At 44.9% G+C, this 27983-nt stretch overlaps 1 protein-coding gene across 2 annotated transcripts in view; it reads left to right on the top strand.

Annotated features, from left to right (window-relative positions):
- LRRIQ1 (leucine rich repeats and IQ motif containing 1) overlaps positions 1-27983 on the top strand; it is a 2234608-nt gene that overhangs the window by 294621 nt on the left and 1912004 nt on the right. The window lies entirely within an intron of this gene.

Raw genomic sequence — 27983 nt, 5'->3', positions numbered from 1 at the left:
TATGCAGCGATGGTTGTGGATAGGAACTATACTCCTTGTATATTGGTTGTAAGGTGTAGGTGGTAGGTTACTCACTGAAGATGGAAGGGAAGCCTACAGGCACTGCAGCATATTAGTACCATAGATTAGACGTGTAGATTCCCATGTGTAGAAAATGCCTGCCAATATACTTACTCCTTAATTTGTTCAGAATCCCCATACATTCTTTTAATTGGCTATCGTACTTGGCGGAAGTATTACTTTTTCCGTTTCTGTGATGAAAGAAAAAGGTGTGTTAGTGTTTGCATTTTTTTAAAATTTACTACATTCCATAATAGACAGTTAACCTTTTTTTTTTTACCCTCATATTTGGTTTACAAACCAGTGTACTGTGCATTTCGCTCAGTTTCTGTGTTTGCTTTTCTAATCCTTGGGTCTGGGGAAAAAAAATCCTTGTCGGATCAAAAAAAACCTTCGTTTCCTATGGTACTAACTACTTCCTTTTTTCCTTTCAGTGTTTTCTTCATCTTTCTGATCAATGTTATGTTTGTTACCTTCCTAACCATTTTTAACAACAGTTAGATACCAGTAGGCATATTCTAACTGTGCATTTGTTCCTAAAGATTTGTGATACTCATTCATTTGTGTCGTTGTTATATACTGTTTCCTTTATCTTTCCCATTAATGTACTGTTTGTTGCCTTCCTGCCGATTTTTAACAACAGTTAGATACCTATAGGCGTATTCTACCTGTCTTTTTGTTTCCAACGATCTGTGATAATCATTTATTTGTGTCATTCTTCCATCCTGTTGGGTAGTTAGATACCTGTGGGCCTATTCTAACTGTTTGTAGTCTTTCACATAATTTGTTGACAATCTTAAAGTACACATTATTTCGTAAATTTTGGCTTCAAGAACATTAAATACGCATTTGTTAGGTTAGCTGCAAACCTCTGCTTTATAGTAATGGTGCTATCATTACATTCAAACCATCCAAAATTATTTTTAATGTATGCAGTGTAGTGACCTGCATTGGTTGTAGCTCCTGCATGGTAGATTATTCCTACTGTTGTAAAGGTTTTCTTTCCAAGTGACACTTGACCGTGTGTGAATCCAGTCAGTTTGCAGTTGTTTTTGGTGCCATCTGCATTATAACGTAGAAGCATAAGTATTATGTAGGCACTATGTGATTGTATCAGTAAGGTGGAGAGATTGTCTGAATTGCAAATACTACTTAATCTGCCATGGTTTGCATTTTGTACAAGTTGCTGAAATGGAATGCTCTCACTATTTGGCATGGAAACATACACAAATCACTCATGTGGGATTTCTTCCTGTATCACTTTGCTACAGAGAGTGCATGTATGTTTCCACATGTACGAAATTTGGAATATTTCATTTACAGGTATGCTTTTGTTTTCGAATACTAATTGTATGTACATTAGAAATTCTTATGGATCCTCTTGTAAGTTCATAGTGAATCTCACCATTTCAGCACAGTCGTCCAATTCTTGCCTTACTCCATGAACACTGTATGTGTTGTCAGGATTGCTTGTTGCATTTCTATGCAGCACTAACGTTTGCAAACACAATTGGTCTTTATTGTGCAGGTAAATATTGTTAACAATTGGTGGCAATTGAAATAGAATATTCATTGCTACATTTGCATAGCAACTTACCCCACTTTCATTTGTAAATTTCAATGGGCCAGCAAGTTCTGTATCTGAGTGCATTTTCTTCGGTTTTTCTGTTGCTTCTTTGCCGACGTCCCTGGTTTACATTCCCTAATAGGTTCTTCTATGTTTGCGGCAATTGATGAAAACTTTGCTTCTTTTCTTTTCTTTGTGGAATTTGCTGTTGCTTTCTGTTGCATTTCTGTTTCATTTATTTTTCTTTTACCACGTTTCATTTTATCTGGAACTGGGTATTGTTTCAGATGAGGGGTGTGCAGTGAACGCAATCTATTGTATTCTAGAATGCAAGGAATATCAGCTTTGTCTTTACTTGAATCAAAGTTTATTAGCAATAGACCGTCAAGTGTACGTAAGCGTGATAATACTACGTAGCTCATGCCTTCCTTAAACACTGTGTTTCCTATATCTATCAATGCTTTCTCTAGGGTAAGACCTTGGGATTTATGAATGGTAACTGTATATGCAAGAGTTAGAGAGAATTGCTCTCTACGTACAAACATGTCTTTGAAGAGAAGGAATCCAGCAATTGAGCGCCCCATCCTTTTCACTTCTGAAACTTTATCAAAGTGAATATTTACAAACTGAAAGTTGCTATCACGTGGGTATGATTGAAAGCCAATAACTGTGCCCAGTGCTCCATTAACTAGCCCTTGCTCTACGTCAAGGTTACGTTTAAGCATTACTCTACAATTTAGGGATCATTTCAATATTTTTTCCAACCCAGCAGTGTTGGAGATTGAATTTTCTAAACTATTTAGTCTTGTTGTGGCTTGCTCACACATGGGTACTGTCATACCATGTACGTCTAGTTTGTCTGTGGGGCTAATTTCTATTATTGCTTGCATTTCTTTCTTTAACATTGTTTCATTGAATTTGAAACAGCTTGCAAGAGTTGGTATTAAGGCCATACAATTGACATTTGTGTGCGCTATTTGTTCCATTACATCAGTTGCACATGCATTATCGCCATAAAGTGCATGTATATGCCGACTTTTCAATACAACTTGTGCTTCTTGCGATAATACATCAACTCTAATACTTTTTAAGATGTTGGCATAAGTGAGATCGGCAGATTGCTGCATGTTCTAGGTTAATTCTCTGTATTGGAAATGTTGCCAAAGGTTAACATAACCTATACTACCAACAGTTTTCTGGCAGAGTTTGTGGCCTAAGGTTTTAAAAATCGGTTCACCTTTCACTGGTGTCAATTGTAGAAGATCTCCGAAAACGATAATGTGTTTCCCTGCAAAGAGTTCTTCGTTATTATTTTTAAGTACTTCTTGCAATCTGAGATGAATCAAAGCCAACATGAGGTTGGAGACCAAGCTCACTTCATCTATTAGTAGCATTTTCATTTGTTTCAATACTTTACGTAATTCCATTGCAGCTTCTGCAGAAAGTTTGTAGTAGTCTAATTTATTTTGATGCTCTACTGCAAGCAGTAGTAATCGGTGTAAAGTCACACTGCCTATGTTGTAGGCAGCTAAATCTGTGGGGGCCATTACAACAGCTGACAGTTAGTTGTTTGTCAATTGTTGAAGGAACTTGCTGATGATTTTGATTAAGAATGTTTTCCCTGATCCAGCTTCACCACTAACATACAGCAGTATAGGTTTGTAATTTTGGCAGGTACATTCTTTATTTTCGTGTTGTACACCATGTACAATTTGTTTTGTTCTTCAAAAATGGTGCGCTGATCGTTGTTGAGTTTTGCTTGTTGTACAGTTGAGTCTTCTGTATCTTCTTAATACTGATACATGGTGTTTTCTACTTCTGCCGTAGCTACTTCAGCCTCATTTGATATTATTGGTTGTCCTAATGGTTCTTGACTTCCTGTTACAGAAGGTTGACTACTGTCGGAAGAGTCTTTATCTAGTTGAGCCTGAAGTTCTTCTTCCTGTTGCTGCTCATTGTGTAACATTGTTTTGTACTATGTAAAGTTCACATCGGTGATAGTGCTTTCATTTGCTTTGAAAGCATCTTCATAGCACTCATAATTATCTAGTATGTCTTCCTCTTTTCTACATGGTTTGAAAAGTTGTAACAGAGACATGTAATATAGTTCTTTCTGTTGAGGAGTTTTTAATGACAATTTCACATGATTAATTAAGCTTCGTTTGTTAAGTTTCTCTAAGCTCCCTTCACAATCGGTCACTCTACATCTACATTTGCTTTCATCGGGTTTTACATTATTTTTGTATGCAAAGTTTTGAGCTATGTGGTATAAACACATGCTTTCTAGAGTGGTACTCCTGTTCGGATAGTATGTGTCCAGTAAATTGTTTTTTAGAATATCTTGGCTGTTGGGATCATTTCTGGCAATTGTTTCTATGTCCTCATATGATTTTAGCACTCTTTTTCTAGATTTTGCAGGACCAAGACTGAGCCATACTATATTGTCTGATTTTTCCATACAAAGCAGTGCCGGTTAAACGATCTGCTGCTTCATAGGCCCCACATTCTCTATGAGAGAGCATTTTTATGCCTAGGATGTACAATTTATGTGATAATGTTTTGTCTGATGCTAGGTCATCCCAGAGGTCTTGAAGTTCTGTTTTTTCTGCTTTTGTTAAGTAGGCTGTAACATATTGTGCAACAGCAGTTGAATTGTCTGCAATGTACTGCACATCTATGTTTGCATTCCATAATTGGGCAATGATTGCATTGTAATCATTGATATATTTTGATTCTTCTGTTCTTTTTATGTAATACATGTTTTAGATGATTTACCTTTAACACTATGTCGAACTGAAGACATGAAGTTGTTTACTTCACCTGTTTCTGTAACTGGTCTAGGGAAACCAAAGCAGCATTTGGTATAGTATTTATCTTGGTTTTTGTATTTGCGGCGACAATATTTGCCACATTTGTGTCTTTGAAATTGTAAAATCTGACCATGAAGCTCACTATGTGTCTGTTGTAAAGGGATTTCACATGTGACATATTTTTGGATAAACTGCAAAACAGTGCTATCACTGTCATGCCCAAATTTCGGTGTACCTTTGATCCATAACAGCATGTGAATATGTGGTGCTCCTCTCGCTTGATATTCTTTTCTCCAAAAGAAGTGTTGTACTTCTCCAAGGGGAGGAACAGTTTTATTGCAAATAAAGTGTAGCATTGCAATGAAACCATGATAGAAGTATCTTGAGACATTAACTGGATCTAGAGAGCAAAGTTCTCCAGGTGTTAATATATCTATGTTGTTTTTATTACTGTTTGCTATGCGTAGGAACTCATGTAAATCTTCCCATGCATATTCTGCACAACTTAGCGTAACAAACCAAGTTGGTGGTCCAAGGTTTCTGATCATGCAACGCACGTCTCCGTGCCGTCTGAACCAGTATTCCTTTGTACCACGCATGTTTGCAAACAAATTTGTTATACTTGATTGTAAAACCTCATCTTATTCTTGTACTTTTTGTATTAACTGCGTAGCTGACATATTTTGAAAGTGCGTTCCAGATTTAAGAATGTGTGCAACTCTATAACATAGTGTTGCTAATTCATTTTCATAGAGTAGGTGGAATATGTATTCCACATTTTGTCTAAATTTGGGATCTTGCGAATACATTTGTAATGAGCGATATTCTGATGCCCCAATCTGAGTGGGTCTATCATCGTATTTTCCACCTTTGCCAGTAGGAAATAGCAGTGGAAAAGCACGTGCTTCTATACTTTTTTCCCAAATACTCATTGATGACCCTTTGGTTTGTCACATTTGGTAGGTTTCTAGTGCATCATCTATGCTTTCATTGGAATGCAATGGATTAATTGTGTAATGGTCCAAAAGAGTGGATACTGTAGCTGGATCCAGAAGTTCGAATTGTCCAGTTTCTGATGGCTCTGGAATTATTTCAGTTGTTTCCCTTAAGCTTTCATCTATATTTATTTCCTTGTAGTACTCATTATTGTCATTTAGATATTGCAATGCTTGTCTAACTTTGTGTAGGTCCACTAATTGTTGCCAAATTGTTTTGTCCTTTGTTGGTACTCCATTTACCAAGACTATTAAAGAATGCTCTATTGAACGTTCCACTCCTAGAGTGTGTACATTTTCCGTTAGATCTAATGGCAAGTAAACTACTTTGCCACAAATACCTTTCACCAATTCAAAGGAAGGTAATTTTGCTGTTTTTGAATGAATGCGTATAATTGCTTGAAATGGGTGAACTGTTTGAATTCTTATGCTCTCATACAAATTGAGCTGTTGCAGGATTTTTGGTAATGGAAACAATTCCAAATTATTTGTAATAGCACGTGAAGGAGTGTGGTTGTCTAATTTTGCAGTACAGTAACTGCAACATATTAGGCGTTCAGTTATTTCATATTTGTTTTCAGCTAAAAGGTACAAAGCTTATTCAAACCATTTAAAGTCTTCATTGTTTTCTATTTTGTATGCTATGTCCACATTTTATGTGTTCCTCTTGTAAAACGTTCTGCGGCAACACACACACACATGGTTTGGTACTTCCGCCGATGACCTTTTAAATTTTACTATTTCGTTTCTGTATGTGTGTAATAGAAGGTTGCTATGTGCAGAATTGTCACTCCTATGTTGCATTTTGTACGTGGCTCTCACTTCCAAAATACTTTTTCTGAATACGGTCCATTTCTTTTTGTAAGTATTTGGGTATACCATGCAGAAGAGTGGTATTTAAATTGCCTAATTCTGAAACTGGTCTTTTTGCAGAGTATATTTTATACACTAAATTTCTTACATTGGAATGTTGTACTGATATTCTTTTGATATCATGGAAGGTACTTTTGCAAATAGGCCCAGAAATGCAGGCTAATGAATGTCCTTTTAGTCCTGTTACTTTCTGCACTGCACAAATATCCATATTTTGCAGCACTTTCATTTTACTTTTGTCTTTACCTTTTACATATTGATTGAGGAGCTGACGTAAAGATTTGAAAGCTTTGTTTGGAAAGGCACACATTGATGTGCACAGCCATTTGTATACTGGACGGTGTGGTTCTGCTGAATCAAGAGGTAATTCTGAGTTTTCAGGAGATAGTTTTGTAAGCAGTGTTTCTTGTTCCATGATGGTAGTATTGATTTTCTCATACCCTCGTCCACTGCTATGGATGGCAATTGTGTTTGTTTGATTTTGTTTATTTACTTCTTCATTAAAATATGGCTCTGTGTTTGTTGTGTGACTCCATTCACCACCACAAACATGCAAGAAATTATTTTTGTTCACATTCCGTTTATTGCTGAGTTTCTTTTGTAGTTTGGTACTTAGGATGAAAGCACTAACAAAACTATTTAAAACTAATATGAACAACTTCCTTTTGAAGGATTGCACTGTCCACGAGTGCTTGTAGAATTAACTTTCTACGGTACATTTTAAGGGGTGAGGATGATTTTGGTCCTCTTCTTAGTAGATTTTGAAGGACTCTGTGATGAAACATTTTTGCTAAACTACTTTTTTTAATATGGGTTCTTCTTACACTATCAGGATTATTAGGAACATTGTTAGCTGTACTAGCAGCCGTTTTTTTGACAACATTTCTGTGTTTTGTGACACTTTTTGATGGAAGAGGTACAGTTTCGGTAGTTGAGACTTCCTTTATTTTGTTACCCAACTGCATTAGCAGGTTTGTACCAAGATTCTCTACAAACTCTACAACAGGTGGATGCTTACATTGGACACCTTTATTTTTATTTGCTCTAATTCTGCGTTCCTTTCTATGGAGTTGCTTTTTCGTAGGCATTCTTTGGTGTCTGGTGAGAAAAAATATATACTTTGGTCTGTTGTCCAATGTATGTGCGCAGTGTGCAGGTGTGCACAAGTCTGATGGGGACTATATCCCCACTAACCAAGGAGATGCACCGGTTTCATCACCAGGGTCTGCAGGAGCAAGAACCCGGAGAAATCGATGCAGAGGGGTAAACTTCTCAGGATCTAGCAGTGGGTCATCTTCTGATGATCAGCATAAACAACAGGTCCCTCCTTTCCAACCAAATTATCCATACCCACCACCACAATGCTTCCCTTTTTTAGGAGGAGGCCCCATTGGCAACCAACCATTGGGACCCCCGCAATGAGGACCGCCCCCCAGAGGAGGCAGACCAGGCAACAGGCAACGCAGGAGGCGACCGAGATACTGACATCCCAAAATGAGATCTCCACGACTCCAATATTTAATCTGGCAAACATTGAACTCACCACAGAACAGGAAAGTCTTCTGAATAAAGGGCTCACATTCGTACCGGTCAGGCAAACAGACTGGTACGACCTGGAAATGGAAATTAGAACATTCCTACGAAAAGTAAGACTTGGCACTTTCTTCAAACAACATGAGCCTGGCGCACAGGAAGATGTGACACAGGCCTACATCCAAAATCCATCTTCACACCTATGGACAACCAAATACCATCAGAATTGATAACATTTGAGAAGTGCATCCTCCAGGATCTCGAAAAACTGAAGACCAAAAAAACAAAACTTAAACACAATTTAACCTGGAAGGAGCGACAAGCCCTCACAGACCTCCAAAATAACAAGAACATAATAATCAAACCCACAGACAAAGGTGGGGGCATAGTCATTATGTCAACAACTCAATACAAAGAAATGGTACTTACCATACTGGAAGACCAAGAATGCTACTCGACTCTCCGTACTGATCCAACCAAAAACCTAGAGCAAGAAATTGCGGAAACAGTTGATTTCGCAATGCAACGAGATTGGGTGACTGAGAAAGAAGCAGCATTTCTGATAAGGAAGGGGGGGGTGTAAACCTTGCTTTTACGCCCTACCCAAAATTCACAAGGACCCCATCAACCCCCCGGGATGCCGATCGTGTCAGGATGCGGCTCAATTTTGGAACCTCTATGCAAGTTTATAGATACTTTCTTACAACCACTGAGCAAGCAAACAGATACCTACTTACAGGACACGAAACATACGAGTACGATCTTTGAAGGCAAAGAGTTTGACCCAGAAACAGATATCCTAGTCACAATGGACATAAAAGCCCTCTATTCCGACATCCCTCAAGAAGCAGCCATTGAATGCACGCGAGAATGGCTTACCAGGAACCCATTGCAACAAAGGGTGCCAACTAACTTCATACTTGAACTAATGACCATAGCCCTCACTAAGAACTACTTCACCTTTGATGGACAAATATATCTGCAGACAAAAGGCACGGCTATGGGGGCAGCTTTCGCCCCGAGCATGGCCATTCTATATATGGCCTCATTTGAAGAAAAACATGTACTATCACAGACCAACCAGTGGAGGACACACGTAAGTTCCTGGTTTAGATACATAGACAATGTCATCTTTATCTGGAAGGGGGATCAGACCAACCTTATACAATTCTGGCAATGGCTGAACACCTGCAACCAGGACATCCAATTTACGATGGAGCACAGTAATAACAAAATCGTATTCCTAGATTTGATGATCCAGCACAAAGACGGGAAATTAGAGTGCGACCTGTACCATAAACCTACCGACCGCAACACCCTACTGCACCACACCAGTAATCATCCGAGCCACACAAGAGCCAATTTACCATACGGACAATTTCTAGAATCAGGAGGAACTGTACATCCAAAGAGGACTTCAAGAAACACTCCAAAGACCTCTCCAATAGACTCAAGACCAGAGGATATCCGGCATCAACCCTCAAACAAGCAGTCAAAAGAGCCCTCCACACAAACAGAGACACATTATTGGAGCAAGATAACGTAACACGACAAGATGGAGAAGATGAAGATCGGTTGACATGTGTGATTACGCATGGACTGCACACATCCCAAATGAAGAAAACCATACGGAAACATTGGCACATAGCCAAATTAAATTTACCAGACGACCCACCCCCTCGTTTTGCCTATAAACGAGGAAAGAACCTGAAGGAGTCCCTGGTCCACTCTCTGTTTCAACCTGACCTGAGGCATCAATCGCAAAGAGTTCTACGACCACTACAAGGTCATTACCCTTGTGGCAATTGTGCGTCATGCAAATTTACGAGAAAACTGAAATCATTTAAAATAGGTCAACGCGAATGGCATCTCCGAGACCACACGAACTGCAAAAGCGAATGTGTGGTATATTGTATCCAGTGCCCATGTGGAATGAAGTACGTGGGACAGACCATGAGGGCAGTCAACCTACGCATATCAGAACACTGTTCACGGATAAGGTGCAAGAACATAACCGCCCCATTGGTGCCACACTTCATCGCAGCTAGACACACACCTAATGACCTCATTTGGTGGTTACTGGAGAAGGTGAAGGGAGGCCCTAACCCCTTGAAAAGCCTACTACATCGAGAGTCCAGATGGATACACCGGTTGGATACGTATCACCATGGTCTGAATGAGTCCTTCCAACCGAGCCTATTCTGATCTCACATATATACAGAATTATATACATATCTATCTATGATCAGAGGGGTCCCTCGCTTTCCTCCCTAGAAGTACACCACGTACAAGGGCACGGACTGCCACAAGCACTACTGGCCACGAGTGGCGCTGGGTCACCCACACTCATAGGGACAGACCCCAGTCCCCCGACCTCCCGTTCACCTCACCATATAGACGAGACCTCCAGTAACTCCCGCATTTTGACTTCCTTGACTCTATTAAGCGACGTGCCTACCCGATCCGCACAACCGGATACACAGCCCACTGTTCGTAAAATTAGACGTGGGCACATACCTCCGCACACACCCATGGTGCAGCCCCCACGTCCTTACCCGCGGGAACACAACATACTGTGACACGCCCATTTCCATGACAACTCAGGCGTCGTCCGTTCCCCGAGCAACACGCAGCCACCAATCAGGAGGTACGCAACAAGCCCTCGGCTCATGACGTTGCACCAATGAGAATTCATCTCCTAACAACGGTCGCCATAAAGTACCCGGCAGCGGCCGAGCACACAAGACTCCTGCACGGCGCCCTGTTAGCTGCCGATAGGAGACACGGGCATGGACAGAGAATAGAGACTACAGGAGCCCCCTCCACTGGTAAGAGACGACAATATTGCCTCATCCCCTGTCCCCTTGTACCCAAGACACGGGATAAGGGGATAGAGACACGAGCAACACCTCAATCTCACCCATAATCCCATCTGTACACACCAGTAATACGCTTTCTTTCACCAGACAGATACTTCACTGTCCAGAATAAAACGTACCAGTGAAATGGCCCCTTCCGAGTCACGTCTCCTGAATCGTACATAGCTACTGGAAGTTGGCACATCGCCCACCACGGAAACACAGATATATACCCAGAGACCAGGATTAAGGTAATCAACACTACGTGCCTGGCACTCCAAGCCATTACCCTTCTCACCTTAGGTTTCCAGTAAGAGTTGACCCCCCTTTTTTCCTCTCTCTACTTTTTGTAGCCTCACCCCACATTCCCACAGGCCCTGAGGAATACATCTGAAAGCTCTGTGCTGCCTGCGAACAGAAGCCATCTGCCACAGGTCCTTTGCGAGTGCCCTACCCCCCCTCGATTCCCCAAGAGACTTGGGATCACAATACCGACGACGCCATGAGCATAGCCGGTACACAGAGCATTTAAATTACTAAATACAAGCTGCACTATCAGCTATATAAACCTGAGGTCACCCCACATTTCTCTGCCTTCCTTCCCCCCCCCTTTTTTCTTTGTTTCTGATCTCGACACAGGGTCTACCAATTAGACGCCCTGAAGAAGGTTCCTTGTACTGTGCAAGTACTTTAAAGCACCGAAACGTGCACCCACTTAACAACACACAGATGAAGACCATGGATAGAATATGTACCTTTTTCTTCACCCACTAGTGTGTTAAACAAATGCTTTGTGAGCACGTTGGCTTAATACAGAGATATCCCTCAAGTCCAAAGATCCAGACCTTAAAAAGTCAACCCTGAGCAATGAAGTTATGAGAACTATTAATAATACTCTGCTAAAACAACCAACCCTCGAGGAAACCAAGCCTCAGAACTCATGTGATATTCCATACACGTTCAATAACTGCTCTGTTTGATTGTATGTCACACAAAATATGTTGCAGGAAATATTTAGGCCGGATTTATGCTTATTCTTTCCTTGCACGATTGTTTGGCACTAAGAATGTAAAGTGCAACATGGCTATATTTTGCTTTACTTTTGTTTCACCTTTGTATATATGTGTCACTGTAAATTGATCATTATACAAATGTAACATATAATACGGTTCTTTTTACCACATAAATTGTTTTTTCATTAGTTTCGGTTGCATATGGTCGTTCTCCTTTTCAGCAATTACAGAGCCCGAATAAATAGTGGCATATGCATGACTGTAGGAAAAGAATATAGACCGCAACCAATTGCAGAGTAATGTGAAGAGCTCCCCAGTAGTGTCCCCTTGTCTAACATCCAGTGCAGTGACGATTCAGACCAAGACGAGGCAGGAACAAGTTTATGCCCCCATTAACCTTAGGAGGGCTCTATAGAATTTATGAAATGGGAGAGGGGACAACTTTTCCTTGTTGGCATTTAAGTCTGATGGGGAAGCTCTTTGTCATGGTGTGTCAACGTACAGTGAACTCCAACAATGATTTGGTAAGGCTACTTTACTGTTTGTATACTGCTACATCGTGCTTCAGATGAGTACAAAGTGGCCTACTTGTGACAAGAACCATTATTAATAACCAAAATGCCAAAAACTTGCTACAGCAACTGCTTTTCACAATCTAACCTTCTAAGGATTACCTATGTTATTTGAGTACCAAACACACAGGGATTTGTCAGCCATTCTGCCTGTTATTCTTTGTTCAATAAATGGATATTTGTAGGTAGAATGGTTTACAAATCAATGCTTGCTTTGGTGCCCAAAATAAACAAATAACCCATGCAGCCTCTTTAAGGAGTAGTTACAATATAAAGGTTGTACTGTACTTAGTTTTTTGTGCAAGATGCCCAGGTTTCTTCGGATATGTCGTCTGCAGTCTAGATGCTGTTGATTCTCAGGAGAGTAGTCTTCACTGCGAATTAAAAAACAAAATCAATTACTTTGTGTGTTTGCAGCAGTGATGATACTGCAGACATTATTTGTGCAGCTTTCGTCAGACCATTGAAGTTTCATATTTCAACCCAGTGCACGTGCACATTTCACTTCACTCAGTGCAGTCTTTGCACAGTACTTGCAATATGGTACTTGAAAGTCCTTCAAAATAACTAAAACTTTTAAGGGTATGGAAATGCCTTGTTGTTTACAAAATGTACTATGCATAGGAGAGAGGTTTGTAAGCGATAGGGCACAGTACTAGATGGGGAAACATTTTCTACTTGTTAATGAAAAGCACAATGTGGAAAAATTGGGAGACCCTCAGAAGGAAATGTCACCACTACAATCGGGAGCGCTTACTATTGTCATACGATCACATTGGATGTAGCATTACTGTAGGCCGTACAGAGTACACAACTCCGACATTTTCACATACAAAATTGAGGTCTGCCCTAAATAGGCATGCCTGCAACGTATGCACAGGTTATGCGGAAGACCGTAAGCAGTTGTGCGATTTGTGAATGACAAATCAGCAATATTGCACTTTAAAGGGGGAGCGTTGTTTATCTTCATGTATACAAATTAATTGTGTTTGAGGCCTGCCATTGCCCCATGCATGTGCATCATGAGTTGACACCAGACCCTAAGGAAAGTACTTAAGAACACACAACAAGATTAACGTTTTGATATACAGCACCTTTTCAATTTTCATATTGTGCTGGTCAGTGCATAAAACCACCTAGTCTACATTATATATATATATTTCTGAGGCTTGTGGAATCTGCTTAGATCACATGCTGTGCATAGGCCGACATCTAGTGGAAGCTGCAGAGTATTACAGTTTGTTTTTCGAAACTCGAAAATGGGCGTCGACACAGGGCGTGCCAGTAATACTATCCCTAGTGTGACGTCCACTGTACCCAAGATCCCTCACGCGTCTAGGATCCTCAGATTGTTTTTTTCCGCCATACTGGTCGGAAGCATTTTGCGGAGTCCCCTGGCCTTAGCCATACTTTGCTAAAATATTGATTTATTGACATCCTTCCCCATCCCAATGTCGAACTTCGACACTCGACGCCGGCTGGAAAAGAAATCGACCGTCGGCTGCTGGACGACGGATTTGGGCCTCGGAAGGCCCCTGGCCTCGGCCCTGCAAGTAGGGAGAGTGGGGGGTTGGACATACTCTACACTCTTCGTATATAGGTACACCTCATACATTTCCTACACTTAACAGCCCGCTGCCTCAAGGTGCGTATGGAGGGTACCCCTTTTCAATTCTACCCCAAGTGCAATCGCAAATACCCTTGGGTCGACAGGCACGCCATGTGCAATCTCTGCTTGCCGAGGGACCACCCCGAAGCGAACTGCAGAGCGTGTAGTAGGTTTAAACCTAAGACACTTAAGGACCGTTCGACGAAGCGTTGGGCCCACCACGCCAGGCAGGCGGCCATGGCAGCGGAGGGTGCCTTCAGCGATGGCAGCGACGCTGTGCTTTCGGACAGCGAGGGCATTATGGCGTCGAAAGACAGCCGAGCGCAGGTCCCCGACCTCGGAAGGTCGTCCGACAGGGCAGCTATGGGGAAGACCCCCGGCGACACAGGCGCTTCACACACCACCCACACTAAACACACAAAGTCCAACCGAGACTCGACGACGTCGAGTGCTCGGAAAGAGGCACAAACAGAACGGTCCGAATCGGTGTCCTCTGGGCGTTCGAGATCGCCGCATGACTCCAGGCAATCATCCACTCTTGCCACGAGTGCCTCGCTCCCTAGGCTAACGGAAGTTCGATCGTCGGAAGACGAAGATGACTTCCACCCCCAGGCCGCACTCCAGGAGTCAGAGCCCGCAGACAAGATCAGCACGGCCCCACGTTCGAAGGACAGGGACTCTACCCCCGATCCTCGACGCCAGGCATTGAAAACCTCCGGAGCCACAAAGGGACACCTGTAAAAAACCCCTCTCCTCCTAAACAGGCAGACAAGACCAGGTCTGCTGATATTTCAAAGAGCAAATCTACTCAAGATAAATCTCCAACACTTTCTGAGAGAGTCATTGCCAGTTCCAAAAAATGGTCCAGTGATGACATAGATAGGGTCATGTCAAGGATGTCTTCCTTGGCAGACTTTTAAGATAAAAATCCAGACCACTTCCTTTCTTATGATCCACAAGGGGCTACACCCTCGGGCTCTAATGATCCTATCCCCCCGAGTAAGAAGCCCCGATTTGAGACACCGATGAGGTCTACAGACCCCTTCGAGGTACAACCATACTCACGGCCATACTCACTGTATCAAGGAGAGACTTCCTTTGGTGAGGACCAAGATTTGGGCATGGTAGAAGAGCAAACCTGGACGGGCTACTATGGGGACGATGAGGACCAAGAAGAAGAAGAGGAAGACCCTGAAACCTACAGAGTAGATTCCCCGGTAGAAAAGGAAGCCCTGGTTACCGACTCCCCTGTCGATAACCAACCCCTCCTGAACGAGGTTCTCGCACGTGCAGCAGAACACTTCCATATTGACACCCACGGTGTCCAGGTAGAGAGGGACTTTGCAGAGGAGTTAGTGGGAGAAAGGAGGCCTGTTGCCCAGACCATCCCTATCCTCAAGTCTATTCAGCGGAGAATAGACTTGTCCCGATGAACCCAAACCTCACCAGAGCAGTCAATCCCAGAGTTGAAAAACTTTTTCAGGGCAGCCCAGTCTGACCCTCTCTATATAAGAGGACATCTGAAACCAGACTCCCTAGTTGTCACTAACACTCGTAAGAGGGCTGGAACACCCTTGTCATCGTCCGAAGTTCCTCCAGACAAGGAGAGCAAAAAACTATATGGTTTCGGTAGGAAAGTAGCCTCAACGTCCGCCTATCAGGCAAGGATTGCAAACTCCACCACCCTGTTGGCCAGCTACAACTGCCATCAGTGGGAAGAAGTCGCGGCATTCATAGCCTCTGCTCCGGAACCCTTAAAGGGCCAGTTAGCTCGGATTTCCGCAGAGGGTAGAGCCGTGTCTGGTTGCATTTTAAAAGCAACCTTTGATGCCTCGGACAACGCAGGCAGATTGATAGCAGAAGGTACTGTTATCAAGAGACATGCGTTGTTACGGCAATCTGGTTTTAAGGCAGAAACCCTGGCATCATTGTTGGACAAACCGGTGGAAGCCGATCTGTTGTTTGGTAAGGCGGTCGAGGACGCACTGAAGAATGCCAAGGATGAATACGAGACACTCAAGTCCTTTGGCCAGTTAACCAATAAACCCCCTAACCAGAGAGGGAATAGTAATTTTCGTCGCCCACGCGGCCAAAATTCCCAGAGAGGATCTAACTATTCCCAGGGGCAGGATACACAGTGGAACAACAGCCAACAGTCTACCCAGGGTTACGGCAGTGGTAATAGGAGAGGGCGTGGTAAAGGCAGAGGCCGCCCCAGCAAAGGAGGCGGCACGCCTCCACCAAAGCAGTGACGCTCAGTTCAGGGTCCCTTCTCACGCAACCCCAATAGGGGGATGCATTTCCAACTTCACCCAGGCTTGGGAAGGGATCACATCAGACAGATGGGTGCTGTCAACAGTATCCTCAGGGTACTGTATAGAACTACTGCAGCGTCCCCGGAACCATCCTCCACGTCAAAGAGTACACTCTTTAGAACATCAGAAGATTCTCCTCGAGGAGATCGCCATTCTGCTAGAAAAGGACGCAATAGAACTCGTCCCGGGACACCAGGTAAACAAGGGTATTTATTCAACTTACTTCCTTGTGCCAAAAAAAGATTTGACAATGCGCCCAGTATTGGATTTACGGCCTGCCAACAAGTATGTCAAGCCCCAAAAGTTTTGTATGACTACGCTACAAGAGGTAATCCCCCTCCTAAAAAAGGGGGATTACATGGCAACCTTGGATATGAAAGATGCCTATTTTCATATTTCCATGTTCCCAGCGCACAGAAGGTACTTGCGCTTCAAAGTGGACAGTCAGCACTACCAATTCAAGGTACTGCCCTTTGGGATAGCTTCGGCACCAAGGGTATTCACCAAGGTACTGGCGGTGGCGGCTGCACACCTATGCAGGGAGGCAATCCCGGTGTACCCTTATCTGGACGACTGGCTCATAACGGGGGAAACCCCAGTAATTTGCAGGACAAACATTCAAAGGACTATCGACCTCCTCCACGAATTAGGCTTCTCAATCAACGAGAAAAAGTCAAGCCTGGTGCTAAGCACCTCCAAACAGTTCCTAGGAGCAATCCTAGATACTCAAGAGGGGTTGACCTTTCCTTCAGAGGAAAGAATTTGGAATATACTACTGCAAATTCCGCAATATCAGTCCGGTCACCAAATAACGTTACGCAAAGCAATGCGTTTACTGGGCATGATGGCGTCATGTATTTACCTGGTCCCCCATGCGCGCCTGCGCATGCGTCCCATGCAGGAATGGTTGGCGAAACAGTGGTCTCAGGCAAGTGGTCAGTGGGACGATCTAGTGGTCGTTTCGCCAACACTAGTACAAAGCCTTCACTGGTGGGCAAGAGAGAATCCTGCACAGGGAAAACCCTTTTACGATCCCGAAGTACAGGCAGTAGTCACTACCGATGCATGTCTGACGGGGTGGGGAGCTCACCATCTCCACCACACAGCTCAGGGTCTCTGGTCTCCCTCAGTGGCCAAGAACCACATCAACCTGCTAGAGCTTCATGCAGTATTCAGAGCGCTTCAAGCGTTCGAGCCCCACCTACTAAACCTGTCAGTGCAAATCCGGACGGACAGCACAACAGCCATGTTCTACCTGAACAAGCAAGGAGGGACTAGTTCGCCAAATCTGTCCAAGCTTGCCCAGAAAATCTGGACATGGGCACTCAGACGGAACATCTTCCTGTCATCACAACATGTTCCAGGGCAGCTAAATTCCCTAGCGGATGCTCTGAGCAGAGACTCCCTCCCAGAGGAACACGAATGGGTTCTACACAGAGAGGTCGTAGAAGATATCTTCTCTCAGTGGGGTTTCCCCACTATAGACTTATTCGCCACAAGCGAAAACGGACAATGCCCAGGATTTGCATCCAGGTTCCCCCAACCAGACTCCCAGGGGAACGCCCTGTGGATGAACTGGTCAGGGATGTTTGCGTATCCTTTTCCACCAACTCCTCATCAGGAATGTGTTGAACAAGATGAACAGAGAGTCGATGACGCTCGTCCTAGTTGCTCCCATGTGGGCAAGACAACCGTGGTTCCCACACCTACGCAGGATGGCGGTGTGCGAGCCCATCAAACTTCCAGCCTGGTGCAACCTACTGTCCCAGCACCAAGGTCAAACAGTGCACCAGCAACCCAACTCAATGAACCTGGCAGCATGGCTCCTGAGGTCATAGAGTTTGGACATCTCAATTTACCACAGAGGTATATGGACATCCTAAAGGAATCTAGGAAACCAAACACAAGGCACTGTTACTTTGATAAGTGGAAGAGATTCGTTATCTGGTGCCAGAGTAGACAAATCAACCCAGTTGATTGCACTCCTTCCACTATGGTTACATACATGCTCCACCTGCTAGACGCAGGATTGGTTTTTAACTCGCTGAAAGTACACCTGGCAACCCTGTCGGCATACACCACTTCCCATAACAAGGTCTCGTGGTGGAAAGTACCAGTAGTTAAAGCCTTCATGGAAGGAGTAAAGAGACTTCACCCTCCTATTTCAAACCCACCACCTTAATGTGGTGCTATCTAAACTCATGGGACCCCCTTTCGAGCCCATGCATAAAAGCAGTCTCAAACACCTGACTTATAAAACGGCCTTCTTAGTAGCTATTACTTCTATAAGACGGGTCAGTGAAATTCAGGCTCTGTCAGTGCAGGATCCCTTCTTTACGGTCCATAATGACAAACTGGTTTTACGCACACACCCTAGGTTCTCACCTAAATTTATATCTAAATTCCACATAAACCAGTCCATCGAGCTTCCGGCTTTCTTCCAGGACCCTCAAAGCTCGGGTGAGGTGAAACTACACACCCTAGATGTGCATAGGGCGATCCTCTACTATGTAAATAAAACCAGACCGCTAAAGAAAACAGATCAACTGTTTGTCTCCGTAGCTACAGGCAGAGAGGGGGATCGCGTCACGAAAGGTGCCATCTCGAAGTGGATTATTAACTGTATCCAGCTGTGTTACTCACTCTCTGAAAGAACTCTGCCTTTCATGCCAAGAGCCCACTCTACTAGAGGCATTGGGGCCACTCTGGCTTTCATTGCAAATGTACCCCTTGACACCATTTGCAAAGCAGCTACTTGGAGCTCTATTCACACTTTTACTCAGCATTACTGCATTGACACCCATTCCAAGGCAGATACACAAGTGGGACAAGCGGTTCTAAGACACTTATTTGCTCATGACCCTTCTCACATCCCACCTCCTTCTTCAGGTACTGCTCGCTAATCTATGCACAGCATGTGATCTAAGCAGATTCCACAAGCCTCAGAAGGGATACATTACTCACCGTAATCGTATTTCTGATGCTTGTATCTGCTTAGATTCACATGCCGACCCACCCTTCCTCCCCTCTGAGAGAAGGCGCATGGTTGCTTGTAGTCTTACCTTTCTATCTATCTGCTTGGATTATCTGTACTCACGCTTCTCCTCATGCTACCTCATGTCAGAAAAAATACAATCTGAGGATTCTAGACGCGTGAGGGATCTTGGGTACAGTGGACGTCACACTAGGGATAGTATTACTGGCACGCCTTGTGTCGACGCCCATTTTCGAGTTTCGAAAAACAAACTGTAATACTCTGCAGCTTCCGCTAGATGTCGGCCTATGCACAGCATGTGAATCTAAGCAGATACAAGCATCAGAAATACGATTACGGTGAGTAATGTATATATATATATTTGTGAAAGTGTGTTTGTATGTTCGGAGTTGGCTCCAGCCCTATACCAGTTGGTGGGTTGAAATTGTGGCCCACGGTCAGCATACCATTCTGGGGTGTACTGCTGGTAGTGAGATTTGACCAACCCCACCCCTTCAGCCTGCACAGGGCGCAGTCTGGCCCTGTGCTGTCAGTATAGGTGGTTTCGGGAGAATGCCAATTTTGTGATTGTTGTCTCCAGCCCCACAACAGTTGGTGGGCTCAGATTTTGGCCCGAGGTCGACATACCAGTCTGGGGTGTACTGGCGATAGTGAAATTAGACCAACCCCACCCATTCGCCTGCACAGGGGTGTAGCGTGGTCCGCCCCAGTGCTATCAGTATAGGCAATTATGGGAGATCGCAGATTTTTAGATTTTTAAAAAATAGGAAGTTGTGACACAATAATACATACACAAGGTTTTAGCAGACCCACATGTGTATGTCAGCTACAGACCCGGGCAACGTCAGATGGTAACACTCGTATATTATAAACATAGAACAATATTTATTATTACACAAGAATTATCATCTTTGTCAAAAATAGTAATATATTAATTTAAGGAAAAAAACATTTAAAAAGTGTTGCAAATTATTTCACATCCATAATACAAAAAACCGATAAAACATTTACTCCATAAAACTCATCCACATCATGCAATGAAACTCACATTCACTATCAAATAGAATCATAAAAGTCACTAAAGAGTCTGTACAATTCATACTGACTTTTCCTGACATGTACAATTCAGATTCTTCCCGACGTGCGCACATTTCTGTCCTTTTCTGGGTACACAATACCTTAGACTTTCTGCAGGGGATGTTGTGGTCTTTTTATGCTTTCTAACACATAAACAGTAAGGATTCCCCACACACATTTGTTATCTTTGGTGTATGGTTCCCATGACACATTTCCAACAAGAAGCAGAAAAATAATATAGATAGTGCAATCAAATACTTATTTACAATTCGAAAAAGTACAGTGTGAATGCCAAATCAAATTGTACCTTATGACAATGTCCTGATTTTAATCAGCAGTCTCTGTGTTGGGCCTCGTCCTAGTAAGGCCCAGCGCATGAACAAGGACACGGACACCAGAAGTGCTTGCAACGGCTCCCGTGCTGTAACTAGTGCATGCCCAACCGGGACCTCCATTTATTAACTCTGGAGACACGTGACCTCCTCGTCACACTAGCCCTTAAAGGAGCCCACCACACTCCTTTTTCATATTTCAAACGTATAACAAATAGAACACATGATATATTTTGTCACAAAACACAACTGTATAATTCAAACAAAAAGGTTAACCACCACCAACATGATAACTGTCCCCACCAGGTGCTGCCATCGATCAGGAGAGGTCTACTTAAAAGTTACGCAGGTAGGTGGACTGCCTGCGGCGGTCTTGGACAGGGTAGCGCCTCTCCCCACCGGGATTGTCCTGTGCAGAGTCCATGCCTCCTCCTCCTTCATCAGGCAGGCCCTCTTCCCCGCTGCAGAGTTCTGACCGATCCAACTGGGTATCCTCTCTGTCCAGGCTCAGCCATTACAGTGGATGCACAGTCCTCTGGCATCGTTCGGGACTCCACTCTGGCGACAGTCTCATCCTTCAGAAGAAGCAGAAGTCGTGTTCCCATCCAATGCGGTCACCATAAACCACTTAGTATCCATCACTCTGAGTGGGGTCAGTTCATGGGGCACACATTTCTGGTTCTCACTAGCACCCGATCATCTATCTCCAGATACTCTTATCGCAACTTCCTCTGATCACTTTCCTTTTTGTTGCCTCTCCTTCTTTCCCCCAACACAGCCTCATCGTCAATGACTCCCGATGCTCATGGCGAGTGATCTGGCAAAACCCCTCGCGGGCATTGTTGGAACAGTGCCTCCTCGGAGGACCCCCTGGTGGAACAATGAGGGTTTGTACAATATTCAGACATGAACTGATAAAGGGAATGCTTCTCACATTCTCCCTGTCCATGGGCTATCCTGAAGACTTTATTCAGTGTCCGCATCAGTCTTTCTGCCTCCCCATTTGCCCTTGGCCACAGTGGCATGATCTTCCAGTGCATGATACCGCGGTCTCGCTGGTATTACCCAAACCCTCGGCCCTGGAATGGGGATCCATTGTCAGAGCATATTTCAACTGAAATGCCTTCTCCAATGCTGGTATTACATCCTTCAGAGGCGTGGAGCAGACAAACTCAACCTCAGGGTACCTTGACCACTGGTTGACCAGGACCACAAAGTGATTGTCCCAGCAAGTCGATCTGAAGTCCCTTTGCACGGTCCCCAATGGCACACAACTCCTCCATCGACTTGATGCGTGACTCCCGTCGGTGTGGCAAGGCCGCCTGGCACCACACGCAGCTGTGCACTGAGTCCTCCAACCGCTCTTCGAGGCCTGGAAACCATACCTTTAGCCAGAGATGCGCCTTGGTCTTGGCGACTCCTTGGTGACTTTTGTGCTCTAGTTCCAAGACTTTTCCACGAGGGTGGCAGGGATGACCATCTTTGAGCCCCTTAACACCAAACCATCCCCCATGAATGTGAGCTCTCTCCTCACTCTACACATCTGCTCCAGTTCCTTCCTCGCCTCTATTGTGCGTTTGTCCAGTTTCTCAAGGACTCTCCGCCGCTCTCCTTTGGTCCTAGCTGCATGGAGTATCTTCAAACACTCGTCCTCAGTTGAAGCCTTCTGAATTTCATCAATGGCCATGGAGATGGGGGTCACCGACTCCACCAGATTATGCAGGTCTTCTTCTAGTTCCACCGCTTCCGTACTCGCTTTTTCTTGACTAGGGTGGTGTGACTGACAGTCTGCTGCGTTGGTGTTCCCCGGGCTGAATGTTAACTCGGTGTTGTACTCGAGCAAGGCGAGTAGCCACTTCTCAATCCTCGCCGGCGGTTTGGAGGAAAACACAGTCATGATCGGTATCGGGGGCTTATGTTCTGTGACGACGCTCATTGGCTTGCCGTAGATGTACTGGTGAACATGTTTGCACCCCCATAGCACCGCCAGAGCCTCCCGCTCAATTTGTGAATATCGCTGTTTGGTCGCTGACAGTGACTTGCTAGCGAATGCCGATGGTCGATCCGGTCCATACTCATCGGACTTCATTTGCACCGCCCCTAGGCCAAATGGGCTGGAGTCCACGCTAATCTCAGACTTTGGCTCCGGGGCGGAAAACGTGATTGTGTCATCTGCTGTCAGGGTCATCAAACATACTTTCCTCCTGTCCACCTCCATGCACAATCCTTTGTGAAACTCTTGAGCGATTCTGCCAAGGTTGCCAGGTTCCGTATGAACCTGCCACAGTACGTGGCCATCCCCAGGAATCTACGCACTTCCAACACATTCACCGGGGCACAAGCCTCATGTGTGTCCTTCCTCTTTGCTAGGTTTGGGATATTCCTCCTTCCTGGAACACGAATCTGAACAATTACATTTTCCGTTGCATGAACGCACACTTGTCCCGGTGCAGTTTGAGACCCAGGTATTGGATGCGCTTCAGGACATTCTCCAGTCTCTCTAAGTGTAACTGTTCTGATTCGGCATACACCATTATATCGTCGCTGATGTTCATCGCTCCTTTCAGGCCAGCGAGTGCCCCCTTGATGGAATTCTGGAAGACCTTTGCGGCCGCCAATATGCCGAAATGTAGGCGTTTATACTTGTACAGGCCACTGGGTGTAGTGAACATGGTGACATGCAGGATTTTGGATCCAGCACCAGTTTATGGTCTAGCTTGGAAAAACAGCGCGCACCCTAGAGATCTGCTAGGATGACATCCAGGGTAGGCGTTGTGTCTCTCCTGTCAGAGGGCCCTGTTCAGGAAGCACATGTCCACACAGATGCATATGGTGTCAGGCTGTTTAGGTTTTCTTGCAACCACAATGGGGGATACCCACTGGGTTGGCCCTTCCACCTTCTCGATGATGTCCAATTGGACCAAATTGTCCAGTTCTTGTTCCACTTTTTCTCTCAGATGGAAAGGCACTCTCCGATGTTTTAGCGCGATGGGCTGGATCGTGTTGTCAATGTGCAGCTGCACTGGGTCACCTAGCAGCTTCCTGAATCCTGTGAAAATGGTGGTATATCTGGCAAGCAAGGCCTGGATGTCCTCCAAGTACACTTTGATCACAAAATTCACAATCTGCAGCAGCTCGGCTGCGGCGCACCCCAAAAGGGTAATCTTGCTCGCCTTGGTGACAAAGGATCAGGCTCTTATGGACGTGTCCTCATGATGGACGCAGGCCACAAACACACCCGCCGGACGCAGTGAGTGTTTCCCTCTGAGTGTGAAGATGCGCAGGTTGGTCTTACTCGGGGGTGGTGCATTTTTTAGCTGTCTGTAGTGGTCATCCGCCATCACACTCAGCAATGCCCCAATATCAGTCAATACGGGGACTGTAGAGTCTCAAATCCAGACTACACACTTGAGTTGCTGCCGTCGCATTGAACTCTGCATTACCGACACGCTTGAGATGAAGAACACATCCTCTTTGTGTTCATCTTGTTCATCAGGCACGTCCTCTTCCGCCGTTGGCTGCTAAACTTGGGTTCCCTTGCATTACAATCTCAGTGCCGCTGGCCTCAGGGACGTCCGTCACCTTGAGTGCGTTGGTGGTGCTGGCGCCCTGCAGATGAGCGTGGAATGGTTGGCAATGCTGCAGCAGCCACTCACGTGGCCCTTTGCTGGCCATTTCTTTGCATGGGGCAGGTCATAATCGCAATTGAGGTATGAGGTGGTCTCCCCCACCCTTTCATCCTTCCTGTTCCACGGCTGGCTCTTGTCACATCTCTGAAACTACCGCCTCCCCACAGCGCATGTGTCCTCCTCTTTAACGGCTTTCATCGCTGAGCACATTTTGTCTGTCCACGCATCTTCCAGCTCCTGGGATCTTCCCAGCTCTAAAATACGCGTACTTCAATTTGACCGACGAGCAGCTTGTATGAGTTGTTGGCGCATTTCGTGCTCCACGTCAGGCCAAACGCACGGCACCGACATGCGCCGTAACCCACTATGGATGGCGTCTAGCGACTCTCCTTCTTTCTGTAAGGCAGTCCTCCTGAGGACCCTCTCATAGTCCGCATTCACCATGGGAGCAAAATATTCTTGAAGGGCTGCACCAACTGAGTTCTCTGCAAGCTGCAAAGTCTCAAAAATGTTGTGAACACTGAAATACCTGAGGGTAAACCCATATTCAGGTGGCCAATGAAGGACTGATCCTCTCAGATCCCAACTCTAGGGGTGAAAGAGCGAGAAAGGATGGGGGAACCAGAGGTTCTACTGGGGGGAGGGCTGGGAGGGGCATAACCAAAGGGAGACGCAGTATTTTACCGAGGGAAAAGAAGAGTAGGACGAAATCTTTGAGACTTTTGTAGAATATAACACCTCTAACTCGCTTCCTCCCATTAAATCTCTACTACCCAGATGAAATGATCTCTCTGTCCAGAGCCAATCTCCTAAGATCTCCGGGTGCACGCAGGTTGAAGATTATGCCTCCCATAGTTGCTGTTTCCCTGCGTACTACCCGAGTACTCCCAGTTATTTTCTTTCCCTCCACTCTGAATATTATTTCCCACACTCCCAAACTGCTCAGGCAAAACACTACCGTTCCCACAATCCTTCTTGTCTAATTCCCGATCCTAGCTATTCCCGTTTGCCTCACAAACCCTCCTACTCATTTCAAAATCCCTCCAAAACCCACCCTTCTGCGTTTACCAAAAACCCCTCTAAAATGAGGGTTGTAATTCCAATTAGCACTGTTTCTCCATCCTACGCCATAGAACAATCTGATACTTTAACTCGCCCCCTTTTTCGACCCAACATCTTTTTACCCCAAGAAAGACGACTAACTTATAAAGTTGTTCACGGGACATGTCCCGACACCAGGGTCAGGCAGAGTCAGGCAATTAACCAGAATCACACACACCTGATGGCCCTTTACTTTCCCCACAGGGATAAAAGGTGGAGGAAGAGAGCACAGTACGAGCAAGGTAGACCACACGTTGTGAGAGCTAACTCGGCATGGCATTTGAAGAGGGGGCAAAAGACGGCGAATACCGAGAGGGTGACAAGGAGAGAAGCGACCTTGCCCTTTCCAACCAAGGCCCGTGAAACCTCCTCAAAGTATAATACCGCAAACAATAGCCAGCGTGTGTTGCAGCAGATGTCTATGGCACGTGAGACCCTCCTCCTCTGATAATCGAGCTGTGGAAGGACACTGGTCTTGGAGGTACAGACCTTGACTCCAAGATAAAGAAGGGCATGCGGTTCATCACAGTCGGCGAGTCGAGGCTAGATGTCAATAAGAAACCAAACTGTGTGGAACGAAAAGTAGCCAATGTCTAATTTGAACTTTAAAAAGGGTTAATGATACATTGATAAAAGAAAGGGGAAAACCAGCAACACAGGAGTACTGCACCACGTGGGTGCTAAAGCAGGAAACTCTGGCCAATTACCCAAAGGTAGAAACTACTGTAAACAGAAGCCCTTGAAAAGAGGCAAAGAAAGGTCAAAGAGGTCATACAGGGGTCTGGTAAAATCCTCTGTAGCGTCGAAAATCTTTGATCGACAAGGAACTGTGAAAGCTAAGGGAAGTGAATCCTATATGTTGAGAATTAACACATGAACAGTGGAAATTAGCAAGAGTGTACCCGGACGAGGGATGCTAATGAAAAGGGACGGAGTCTGAAAGTCCTCTGAGAAATTATTTGTAAAAGTCGACAATAGTGAAACCTTCAAAGGGAAGCCGATAGCCAAAAGTTGATGAAAGTGAAACTGGCAGAGGGAAGCCGACAACCCGGGGCAAACGGCGAAAACCTGTTGAAAAGGACATTGAAATGATGCAAAAGCGAGAAACATTGTAAAACAAAGGGAAGGGAAGTGTCCCCTTGTTTTCTAGTGTCTGAGCCTGGCCGAAGGAGATCCAGTGTTCCTAAGTGTCAGCACCCAGAAGAGGAAATCCATGGATGAAGCCATCACCCAAAGTGCGCCCAGAAGAGGGGGACCCAGGGGTGAAACAGTCACCTAAAAGTGTTCTTAGAACAGAACTTTAGTGTTTGTTTGTTGAGAGCAACAGGCTTCGAAGGCTAGAGATTTTTTATTGAAAAGAGACTTAGCCATTGAAGAAACTGATAGCTGATACAGAACTGTTAGCTCGTGCTGGGAAGGCTCAAGCGTTTGTTGTGCTCCAAAGTCCCACCGTGTCCCGTGCTAAAAAAGGTGGGGAAGGTAGACCCCTGGCAATCACATCCTGATATTATTTATTAGCACTCTTTGTTTATTGAACCCTTGTCCCACACCCTTTGTCTAATTAGTTGTAAGGAATTGGCAATAGGTTTTTCTTAGTATAGGCCCTTTTATTTTGACACAACGCCACAAGGACTGCCTTATTTTCATTTGATGGTCGACACTTGCTCTCATCTTAGATTTAGGTTCAGGTTAGGCGTTTTTCCACCCTGCATTTATAGTTCAGTAAACACCCTTGAACTGTGATCACTTGTATGTGTCTTTACTGTTGCCACCATGAGTTCCTTACAACACCCGGTCCAGCAGAGTAAAGCATGATGGACGTCATTGTTTCATCAACGTCCTCACCTGTGGGCTTGAAGAACATGTTCACCCTCTTGTCCCACTCAATCCATCTGGGTCCCTGTGACGACGGGGCCCAGCAATGTCTAATTCCAGTAATGGGGCAAGGTGCGTAGATGGATGTGGCATCCTGGCAACGGCGGGTGCATTGTCTTCTTCCCCCATGCTTCAATGCTGCTGAGACACAGCCGACGTCGCTAAGGCGCAGTAGGCTATCCCAATATGGGCACAGCAGGTGCCTGGACCAGTGATGATGCACCAGCGGTGGTGTCTCAGGGCGCACAAGCACTCTCCTATGGAGCTGCAACTGCTTGAGGCCTCCAGCTACCACCCCCCAGGGCTGTGGTAGCCTGTTTGGGTGCACAGGCACTCCCTTCAGGACTACAACCCCGACAAGTGCACAGTAGCACATAGTAATGAGAGCGCAGCTGACTCACTCCAGTTTCTGGTGCGCGTGCACCAGTGGACATGTAAACAATGTCCTGCACACGTCTCGCTGTGTGTGTCTGTTTTATTTTTTTATTTTTTTATTACGCTCCCACCCTGGGGGCCGAATGCAGGATTGTGCCTCTCTTCTCAGGGCCTCCTCAGTGGCAAGGGGGGAGAAGCAGAAGCATACTACTAAAGGTGTTCACTATAACTATAAAGGTCAGCATATTTACATCTGAAAACACATTTCTTTCTGTTGGTTTGTGGAAGGGTTTCACCTAACTGCTAAGGAAAGGGCTCATATTGGGCATTCCCATGCACGTAGTACGAGCAATCCCATCCTTATCACTTAAGGGGTTAAACTCACATCTGCTTT

This window comes from Ambystoma mexicanum, chromosome 12 (assembly GCF_040938575.1).
Source record: "Ambystoma mexicanum isolate Mex_15411 chromosome 12, UKY_AmexF1_1, whole genome shotgun sequence".
NCBI lineage: Eukaryota > Metazoa > Chordata > Amphibia > Caudata > Ambystomatidae > Ambystoma > Ambystoma mexicanum.
This window is presented reverse-complemented; position numbering and strand designations above follow the sequence as displayed.